The sequence below is a fragment of the Lynx canadensis genome, chromosome B1 (genome assembly GCF_007474595.2).
Source record: "Lynx canadensis isolate LIC74 chromosome B1, mLynCan4.pri.v2, whole genome shotgun sequence".
Classification (NCBI taxonomy): Eukaryota; Metazoa; Chordata; class Mammalia; order Carnivora; family Felidae; genus Lynx; species Lynx canadensis.
This window is the reverse complement of record NC_044306.2, coordinates 13110368-13121573: the sequence shown is the minus strand read 5'-3', so window position 1 is coordinate 13121573 and position 11206 is coordinate 13110368. Positions and strand designations below refer to the sequence as shown.

Here is an 11206-nt window from a genome sequence, read left to right as displayed (position 1 = left end):
GAAAATTAAGATCGAAATATCAACTTAGAAATATATTACAGACAGAAAACGTCTGTTCTGTTTTAATTCGAGTGATAATACCCTAGCAAAAGTTGCCTTCAACCTTCACCCCTTTCTGAACCCAAATTCACTGACAGCTTTGTAAAGTAACAAACATCTTTTTTTTGCTGGAAGGTATGATTATTTTCAGGAACTTTCTAATTCTCTAGAAATGTTTCTTAAAGAGAACATGAAGAAGATTAATATTTCAGTTAATTTGATTGTGTCAGGTTATTCTCCAACTATTATTGATGCTATCATAAAATCCAACAATACTTCTGTAAGAAGAATGCCTTATTTTTGTGACAATCCTGAGACAAAATATGGTTATTACTAACGCTCTTATTCCTGTTTTATATTATAGTGAATCACTCTTGTATATTTATTTAAATTCCTAGATTAGTTATTATTTGCAGTATTTTTGCCTACAGTTATTATTCTCATCTTATCATGACATAAAGTTTAAGTGAGAAAGTTTACATTTTAAATAGTCATTCCATTTTTGCTTATAGGTATAGAAAAACGTAAAACACTGTTCAAGATGTTTTTTTGTTGTTCTTCAGAGGAAAAAAAAGTCGGATTTGTTCTTCAAAAACTATAGGTCTGACAGCTTTCTTTAGCTGGAAGTTATTGCAAATTCTGAAAGAAATAAAATTTACAGCTGTCTTCTGGCTTTCATAATTATTTTAAATGACAAGCCCTGTGCCAGCTTTTTTTTTTAAGAGCTATTTAAAAAGGACCAGTCCCTTGCCAAGTTTTCCCACCTACATGTTGACAAATTTCAAAATCTCTGATAAAGGTATTAGCACAGATGTCACATTTTAAAGGAGCCCTTGGTAGACAGAATAAACAAGTATCCTTTTCAATAGGATAACTTTTATATTACCCAAATATACATATCCCGATATTACCGTATTTGTAAGTGCTGCATGCAAACCCACTAAAATACTTTATGCATTTCTCATAAATTAAATTAATTTCAGTCCTGTCTTATCACTCTCTGCATAACATACCTTCCAAGGTGCAGTCCAAGCATATTAGCTGCCCTAAGGTACCACTGTAGCACAGAAGCCAAATGCTGGAGACAACAGGGATGCTAGAACTTCCTGGGGGAAGAAAGACCTCTCTTTGGAAACGCCCCTGTTAGCAGAAAGACACCTCACTTCCTCGCAATGATAGTGGCTCCACAATTCTCATCGTGCACTATTCGTTGAGCTTAACTGAACTCAAGATGAAAGAATCCACTCTCATAAAAGAATATCTTTTTTTTTGTTTTTCTGGATAAAGCAGGGACCACAAATTCACGTCACCCTACTATTCAGACTGAAGGCAGCTAGTCACTACTGAGCTGTTATTTCTTTCTAAATTGTGGCAATCTGAAGAGGAATTATCACAAGATTCTGTAAGTGTAACTAATAAGCGAAGAGATGACAGAATGACTAAAATATATTGATTATGAGCTTCATCTTCGGAGAGAAGTGACCTTGTAAAGTACCTCCTAAATGACCATTTTAAGTAATCAGAGTGTTTGTTTTTAAGTCTCTATATAAATTTGAGAATTATAAAATTGTAATTTGGTGTTCAGTCCCATATAAACAAATAGAGTTGTTAATAGATTTTCTTCCCTCTGACAATATGAAGACCCGTATACAATATTTGGAATTTCTTCGATTAATTTTTAAACAATAGTGATGTTCACATTCTTGGATCTAAAATGCAAATACTGAAAAGTGAAGTTAATTTTCCCTTGTACTTACCCCATCGACTTGCAATGACCAAATCTGCCCTTTATAGATCGTTTTTTCTGTCAAACACACTGCTACACACAGAAAATGCTCAAAGGACCGTCACTCTTTATAAAAGATATCCATATTCTCTCCTCTTCCTCTTCTTCACTTCTCCCGCCCCCCCCCTCGTTCTCTCCGTATCTCCTTTTGGTTTTAAGGCAGAGACCCACTACACCCAGTTATAAAATAGCTGCTTATTATTAAGTAATATGACCCCGCCCCAGGGCAAACCAAGTCACATCATCCCCACTCCTCCCCAGCTTCTGGAACTGAAGTAAAAAGTATTCTCCAATTCTGGAAAATACTTTATCAACAAACAGCATTTCACAATTACTTTCACATAATTGAACATGAAACTACAGGTGTGAATATATGCACTTGTTTTTCCCAAGACACTTCATTTTCAAAAGGGACAATCTCTTTTCTGTATGTTCCAGGGTAAGCCAGAGATGACGACAGATGTGGGGGAAATGATTTTTAAAACTGCCATATCTCTGTAAGGGATCATCAACTCCTTACGTTACAGGAAAGAATATAACCGTAGTTTGGTAATGTGATACACTATACTCCACGTACGCTCCTGAAACATTCAAGCCATCCATTACCTCCTTCAAGTCTTGGAACTCAGTTAAGACTGCCACCTATCACAAACTTGTTTACAAAGTCAGTGCTACCCCAGTGCTAGCTTTTTTCTAAGCCTGCAAGAGTAGCAACAGGCCAGTAAAGTCTCCTTTTTATTATCACTTTATCATCATCATCACCATGATTATATGATATGGTTTCAATCATACACTCATATGACTTGTGTGAGTACATTCTATGATATTGACATTAATTTGCTCGGTGACTCATTCAAAGTAGAAAGAAGAAGGTTTCAGTAGATGACCATCTTTTACAGGAATTCTACATAGCTGTTCTAAAAAACTACGGTTACCTGAGTTATTTAATCAAAACCATAAAAAGAAATCACCATTGTTTCCAATGAAGGATTCCTTGTATAATTTTGGCGTTTGAAACATCCATATATCTTAGAGCATGTTTCTGCATTTTGAAGGTTTATATTCCAATGGGTGGCTAAAATGATGCTTTGAAAATGGCACTTTAAACACATTATTTTAGCATTTCAAACTCTTTTATGTGAATGTTTTTAACTGGAAAAACACTAATTCAATGCAAATAATCTATCATTACAGTGAAAAAAATTAAAATATAATAAACATATTTCCCACCAAAGTCTTTTTTTTTCCTGAAGGCAGAAAGCAATGCCACTGTGGGAACGTTATATTCCCTATAAAGCAGTCATGATGTCTTTATTTAAAAATCCTATAGGCTATGGCTATATTAGAATACTCATCTATATTAATCTCACTTTCTATGCTTTTAATATTTTATTTTATTGAGACTGCAAGCGTATATCGCAGTAAACAATGTAATATGGACCAAAGTCCAAGAGAATCTTAACGTGGCCTTTCAAAAGAGAAGAAAAAGCTGATGAGGTTAAGACCAGACACAAGTAAGATACAAATGAAAATATTACAGTAGGGACCATAATATCCACCGAGTTTCCAGATTTCCAAAGAGGATAAAGAACTACCTCCACATGCATTACCTTTCGTGTCAGGGTAATACCCACCACCTTATGAAATAATGTTACAACACACGTGCAAGATGTACATCTAGAATTCTAAGAATTCCTCGAAAAACTCAACTAGAACACTGATACAAACCAAAAAGGAAATAACCTCGTTGTAAAATGTTTACCATTTGTAATTCCTAAAGACCACAAAGCCCCTTGATGAACAAGAAAATACACCTGAGGCATATTGCATCTAGGGGGAAAAAGGCTATCTTAGTCAAATACGTAATAATGAATTGTTTCCTCATGCTTTATATAATTCTTAGAGAAAGTTCAAGTTATGTTCCCAAAAGGATGTTTTAATTATAAGAAGCAATATTTTAAAACTCATACAAGCCATCACACTTATTTGGAAACAAATGACTTTTCAAGATGTAGAAGTATTACTATCAATCACCAACAAGTTAATTCTACATAATAAGGCAGGTTTGGATGCAAACTGACCCACCATGGAATGCTGTATCTGAAATTGATTACAACAGCACTCAAAATGAATGCAGCCCTCTAAACCACTTCTTCGCTCAGAAACATTAATCTCAATTAGAAGGAGAGCTTCATAATGGTAATGCTTGGTATAAAAAAGTATGAAATAAATCAGTTTTTATAAGACACAATAATTAATCAGTTTTGAAACTTATAATTTTTTTTTTAGCACAAAATGTCCATCAGGATTCTTAAAACAGCTGCTATCTCTAAAATAAGGGTTTTGAATGTGGTCTGAAAGCAGCTTACATGACATAATTTTAAAGACTTAGTTATTAAAACTTTTAAGTGGCATTCCATTATTATGCTATCTTTTCAGTACACTTCTTAATTTTGAATGGTTGTTAAACTCTTCTCCAGAGTACCATTCCACTTTATAACACAAATGTGAACACTGGCTTTAGCTGAAAATTCAAAGCGATGTCTCATTGGGTGTGGATCAAAGTTTGATAGCAAATTACTGTATCCTTTGCTGATATTTTCAATCGAAGTAAAGGAAGTGTGTTCTGAAAGTCAAAATAGACATTTGACTATCAAATAAAACACTGCATAGATAAGCATTGTGTCACTGAACATGCTTAACAGGTTTCTACAGCACATCTTAAGGAAAAGGGCAGACAATTCATTAAAACTGCTGAAAACACTGATTCACGCAAGTATAATACCTTGATGACATTCCTCGGCCGCCCAGAAATAAAAAAAAAAAAAAATTAAGGGATAAATAAAGCTTAATAGAAAGAAGGTAATGTATTTACCACAAGGATCAATACTGATAAACAAATAAAGCTGTCTTTACGGTGCTTTTATATTAAACTATGGCTATCTTCAGGACTTACTTCCCAGTACGATCGTAGGCAGGGCAGACTTGAGCATTTCCAAACATGCTTTCACAGCTGTTCCAAAAACATCGTTCTTTGTACATCACGCTCAAAGTTGATCAAGTATTTCTGATAGGTCATCCTACTCCCAACGATAGCCATACGCTTTTGCCTGGTTTCTTAGTTGCTTGACTCTTTACAAAGAAAATAATTTTAACTCTTGGCTTTCAGAAGCAAAGCTAAGAACGAGCAGCCTGAACTTGCTAACTGGATTATTATTGTTCAGCTAGGTTTTCTTTCCGAATACATTTAAAACTTTTCACTCTATTTAGGTGCTTTCTTCTATTCACAGATAAGCATCCTTATCTTCTTTGTCTTCCCCCTAATAAAGCAGGTTCTCTTTTTCTATCCAAAAGACTCATGACACGCCTACAAGATCATAGTAAGAAAAGCCTCTATAATTTACCTAAAACATTTCTTTCTAGAAAATAAACCCAGCCGTGCAAAGTGGTTCAATTTGGGGGGGGGAGGGGGAAACAGTCAGAATTCTACTATAATTTTATCTGCTTTATTTTACGTAATTAAGAATCTTCATTAGGGTTGATATTCCCTGTCTACGAGTTGCTGACATTAATGCTATTGGCACAGGATACTAATAAATTCTTCAAATATATGAACCCTGGGATTGTGATTAGTATATATAAATACATTTCATAAAAATTGGGTAGTATATGTAAAAACATACCTGTCTTACTTAAAGGAATTACTTTCCCTCATAATAGATATTCTTTTTTAAATTGTCTACAAGAAAATATATGTACCACGAGCAAAAAACAGTACCTTTGAGTAAAGAGGAATAGTCAAATTCAAATAAGAAAAAAGGCAAATTGTTAGGGAAAATGCAACAGGAAGAGAGGTACAGTAGAATCCTAAAATACAAAATAACTAAACTCATTATAAACTCCTATCTTTGAAGAATTTAGGGGTAATTTGTGAATGCCATGACATTTTAAAGTGAGATTAGCAAGTCTTATTACTGAACTAACCTCTCACTCTTGGAGCAAGAATTAAATATTTGCTCTGCATTTAGAATCACAAATCGAAAGTTTCATGGCTCTTGCAAGAATTTCCTGTGTTAAGAAACAAAAGCTAGAAGTTTTAGATAATGAAGAACGTATTCAGGAGTACACAAAGTAAGGTTGTGGGTGTATTTGTAAATTTTTTGTTTCAACTGAAATATTAAAATCTAGAATGAATTCTAATTATGCAGTTGCTCTTAATTCTAAACTCTGTTCCTGATATACTAGACAGACCACAGATACTTTTCCAGGTAGGCAACTGGGTGGAGAAGGGTACACAGCGTATTTTAAACAAATTCACTAAAGGAATCAAAGCCCAAGTTGTGTTCTGTTGCAATGCTACCTTTTGGGGGTACTCTTCCAAGCTTTCCAAAGATGCCAGTCCTACCTTGTTTTTTGTTTTCCTTTTGACAACAGAAAGGAAAGGTAATGCGTGAACATATTTCTATTTCTACTGAGAAGACCACCCAGTGGATTCTGCCAGAGCCTACAAATGTTTGACAAATACATTGTCAGAAGATAAGAAGTAAGAGCACGATGAAGGGACAGCGCTGTTCTCCGGAATCCCAGCTGTCTGGGGCCCTGGAAAAAGTGCCTGGACAGCTCTCACCCTTTCACCTCCACTGCACTTACCCAAAAGTACCCGGAAACTTTTCTCTAGCTTTAAATTATAAGGACTACAGAAAACAAATGTACCTGCTGTATGATGAGGTAGAATTACCTGTGACCCTTTCTCCTCAATAAGCATTAGTAGCAGGTTACCGTCACAACTATTTTAAAGGTGAGGCAGTAAGAATGGAATCCAAAGTGCATTAATAAGGTGTTCGGCAGAGATCAGACACAACCCACCTCAATCTAAAATATCTGACGCTCCTTCTAACTGGTTGCAAAACACGATACAGCCTGCGATCGAGTTGCACATCCGTAAGCCTGCAATTTTTTTAAATGCCCAATTCAGGCTATTTGTTTGTTTCCAGCCCCATCCAGAGTTTCCGGATGAAGTTTCAGTCGAGAGCTAGCACTCCCCACGCCACCCCAGCCCCTCGTTTCCGTCCTTCTTTCCTTCCCAACTTGGCTCCCCGGTAGTTGGAGAAGCCTCCTTTCCACTTCCCCGGAAACTGGTGACATTTCAGGGCTTCCCGCTCGCTGGAGGCCCCCCCCAAGGATCTTCTCAGATACCTTCTCAGAGGACGCGCCACAGAACTGGGGATCACCCCGACCAGAGCAAGACTCCCTGCCCCCACGGAGCGCCCAGCCTCTGGGCTGCCTTTCTCGGGGAGCCCGCGAGCCCGGGGCTCCCCGGACCCGGAGCGCCGTGCCCAGCTCCTCCGGCGACACGCACCGGCGAAGTTCCCACCTGAGCAGGCAGCCGGAGGTGTCAGACGCGAGGGAGGGGCGGGGACGGGGAGCCCGGGCGCGGGGAGGCCAGACCCGGGGGCGACCGCGCGCGGAGGAGATGCTCCCGGGCCACCCGGGCTGGCCAACCTGCTGCCGCCTCCCAGAGCCGCGCGGGGAAACGCGCCGCGCTCCGCGCCGGCTGCCGCCCGCCCGCCCTCCCGCTCCCGGCGCCGCGGCCCGGGCACTAGGACCCCAGAAAGGAAGGAGGGCGCGCCGGCGGCGGCGCCGCACTTACCGCGCTCGGCTCGCCCGCGCCGCCGGCTCGCTACCCGGCCGCAGCCGCCGCGTCCACCCGAGCAGCGCGCACACACAGCACTTGGCCAAATTCAAAGGAGCCGGGCGCGGGGGAGGGGGCCCCGCCGAGGGAGCGGAGCGTGGGAGCTGGGGGAGGGGGGCCGGGAGGGGGAGAGGACAGCAAGTGTTACAACTTCCTTCCCTGCCCACCGCCCGGCCGCGGCGGGCGAGGGACGCGGCGAGGGGAGGGCAGCGCGCGCCGGAGCGCCAATGAGTTCACTTTCTTTTCCTCCCCCGCGCTCTCCCCCTCTCCCTTCCCGCCGGCCCCCTGGAAGCCTCCGGCTCGGCCGGAGAGGCCGGGCCGGAGTTTTCGGTTTTCGGCGGGGGGAGCCGGAGGACGGCTGGCGGCGAGGGAGGAGGAAGAGGGAGCGGGAAAGGTGAGGCGAGCGGGGCGCGGTGCCAGGGAGCGGCATCCAGGACCTTAATTGTGCGACGGGGGGACGCGCCGGGCCGAGAGTGCCCGAGACCAGGCGCGTACACGTGTCCGTGTGTGTGCGTGTGTATGTGTGTGTGCGCGCGCGGGTGTGTGTGCCAGAGGAGGCGAGCCTACCATGCGCTTCCCCCGGTGCAGATCGCGGGAGAGCCCAATCACGGGGCGAGCTGGACCGGGCTGTGATCATTTATAATCCTGGACTCCTCCGCTCCGCCACTTGTCAAGATGACAGGTACTTTATTTCTTCTTCTTCTTAATTCAAGAAAAAAAAAAAAAAGAGATTCCCCGTTTACTGCCGTTTTCTGTCAAATGGGATTTGCCGGACTGAACCACGTTCGCCGCCCCTCCCTTCTCCCCTCCTCCAGGCCGCGTCGGGTACGGGAAAGCTCCGAGGCTCCCATGCTGTGACCAATCAGTGCCTCTACTACTCTTGCCGTGATTTAGGGGTCATCCATGAATAACACTTCACGCTGATGAATGGCTCTTGCACGCTTTCGGCTCTGATGAGGGTTCTGCCCGCCGCTGATTGCAAACACTAATGAACTCCCAGCGCCATTTGAAATTCACACGCACCTACAAAGTGCGGGGGTACGTGCGTGCGGGGGTGGGGGGCGGAGGGGTCTGTCCTTTTCTTCTCCCGGCCGCGCGCGCGCGCGCGCGCGCGCGGGGGGAGCGGGGTCGGGGAGGGGGGAAGGGGCGGGTAATTGCTTTGGACCGAGGTGGAAACACTTCTGTGTGTAATCAAACCTCTAACCTTCTTAGAAAACTACTTTTCTTGATCTTTCATAGGGTGGGCATTTCAGGTCAGCTGAGTCACCCGAGGAGGTAGGAGTGCAAGACACTGCCGGGAAGATGGATTCCGAGGCAGAAGGGTGTAATTAAGGATTTCCACTCCCGGTAGGCGGCCCGTCCTTTACATGAGGATCTGAAAATGACCTGCGCCTTCCCCTCCAGAGTGTCCTCTCGTCCCAGACTGAAAAGCGCAAATGACCTTCGCACGCGGGAAGGGGTTATACACGAGCCCCAACTCGGCACCGGCGGCGGCGAACAAGTGTCCGCCTTGTGGTTCAAGCACCAAGACCGCCCCAACAAGCGCGCGCTGGCCGGTGGGGACGGATTCTGGAGTCCTCCCAAGGCTCCACGCCCCGCATTCTCCGACGCCGCCCCCCTCCCCAGTTCTCCCCTGCTTCCACTCTGTGTGATGTGGGAGGAAAATAAAAGTTTACTGCTCTCCAGGAGACACTGTCACTTTGTACTCCCTTAAGTTCCCTGCGACACCCTCGCTCCCGGCTCCCCAGCCCCAGTCTCCCGGGCGTAAAGGAAGCCCACCGAGGCGGACCTAAGTTCCGGCTGTTCCGGAGTTTCGAAACACCCAATCCTCGACTTTCGAAGAGCTGCTTTCTGGCTCTCCGTCCTTCTGGAACCTGTTCCGCACCCGCCTGCAGCCGGGCTGGGGCGCGCGCGCTTGGGGAGGATGAGCGCGCCTGGCTCCTCTGGGGGCATCCTACCACTCCTCCAGGGTGTAGCTGAGAATTAGTGTCCCAGGCCTCAATGGGCCGCTGGCAAACCTGACCCAGGAAGCCTGGCAGAGGAACCTAGTGAGCTCCGAGCCTTCTCATTCCATCTTCCACTTTCAACTTCAGAGCAGAGGATTGCAACGACCTGCACCTAACCAGACTCGCGCGTGAAGGAAATAACACGTACATTTGTAACCACGTGCAGACCAAGAAACAGAGTAAGCACTCTGAAAACAAGAGTAACGCCCCCCCCCCCGCCCCCCAGGACAGCCTGAGGCTTCATGATAGAGTTTCTCCAAAGTTTTGGGTAGAACTGACAAGGAGAATCCCTGAACTTGAATTAGTGTGCCCAGTGCTTCTGAGTTCCCGAAGTTGCTAAATGACCAAACGCACCTAAAAGTAACGTAATGCGTGATCAGCACGGCCCCACTCCCGGGCGCACAAGCACATCCGCGCGGCAGGGATCTAGAGTCAGCCTAGAGTGGGTCAGTCTCTTTCCTGCCTTGTGTGTTTCACACTTGAAAAAAAACAAGGCGGGGGGGGGGGATGGGAATGAATGATTATTACCCTCTCATTGTAGCCATTCTCCTTTTCTTTTTTTTTTTTTAATTTTTTTTTCAACGTTTATTTATTTTTGCGACAAGACAGAGCATGAACGGGGGAGGGGCAGAGAGAGAGGGAGACACAGAATCGGAAACAGGCTCCAGGCTCTGAGCCATCAGCCCAGAGCCCGACGCGGGGCTCGAACTCCCGGACCGCGAGATCGTGACCTGGCTGAAGTCGGACGCTTAACCGACTGCGCCACCCAGGCGCCCCTCCATTCTCCTTTTCTTAAGAAAACTTTCGAATTGTGAAGATCTGCCCCAGATAACTACTTAAAGTTTGCATCCCTGATGTGACAGTAAGGAGACGGGTAGGGTGTTTCATAAATCACATTTGTGGCCCAGTTCCCACAAAAACATTTTAAGTGTTCGAAACTTTCCAAAGTGTCCATTAACACTCCCCCTAGCTCTTTTGTACTTTACTATCCAGGAATACACACACACACACACACACACACACACACACACAGGGAAGTAAGACACCTCAGAAAGAGGCCAGAACAAAACTAAATTGCTGGTAGGAGGTGAGGTCGGGGAGCGGCGTGTTCCTTCTTTTCAGCTCTTTTCTCTTTTCAGCCCTTATTATAGCTAAAGCTGGTAATGAGCATAGGAAACAATAGAACTCATAAAATTTAGAAATGGTAATAAATCTTGAAGCTTGTCTCTAGCCCAGCTCCCTGATACACGATATTCAAAGTTTTTCAGTATGTGACGCCGAGCATTCCCACTAATTGCCCACGATACAGACAAAATACTCCAGAATTCATTCACACAGCCCCGTGCACTCTACGCGAAGCATCGCTGGTGGACAAAACGCGCAGGCTTCCTCCGCGACCGTTGCGTGTGTGAGACGAAGCCCGAAATCCAGGCAGTTCATGTGTGTTAAGTTTGAGGCTTCGCGGGCTTTTTGGCCCCCCTCACTAACAAAGAAGTTCCATCATCGGAGGTCGTTAGGAAAAGCTGATGTTGCACACTGCCCAACTATACCGCTCGCTCTCTCCTCCAAATGCATCCTTGGAAAGCGGAGACGCAGCTTGCTACGTGACCATCAGGCTTTTTGCCTCGCTGAGCTGCTGTCATGGGAGCGCGGGGGTGGTGGGTAGATCACGCAGTGCCCTCG

General features: G+C 44.4%; 1 long non-coding RNA gene across 1 annotated transcript; it reads left to right on the top strand.

Annotated features, from left to right (window-relative positions):
- Positions 1-7822: 7822 nt before the first annotated feature.
- On the top strand, positions 7823-9143 carry LOC115511753. Its single transcript, XR_003968160.1, has 4 exons — positions 7823-7911; positions 8106-8199; positions 8333-8555; positions 8757-9143. It is a non-coding gene; the product is annotated as an uncharacterized LOC115511753 (long non-coding RNA).
- Positions 9144-11206: the final 2063 nt, after the last annotated feature.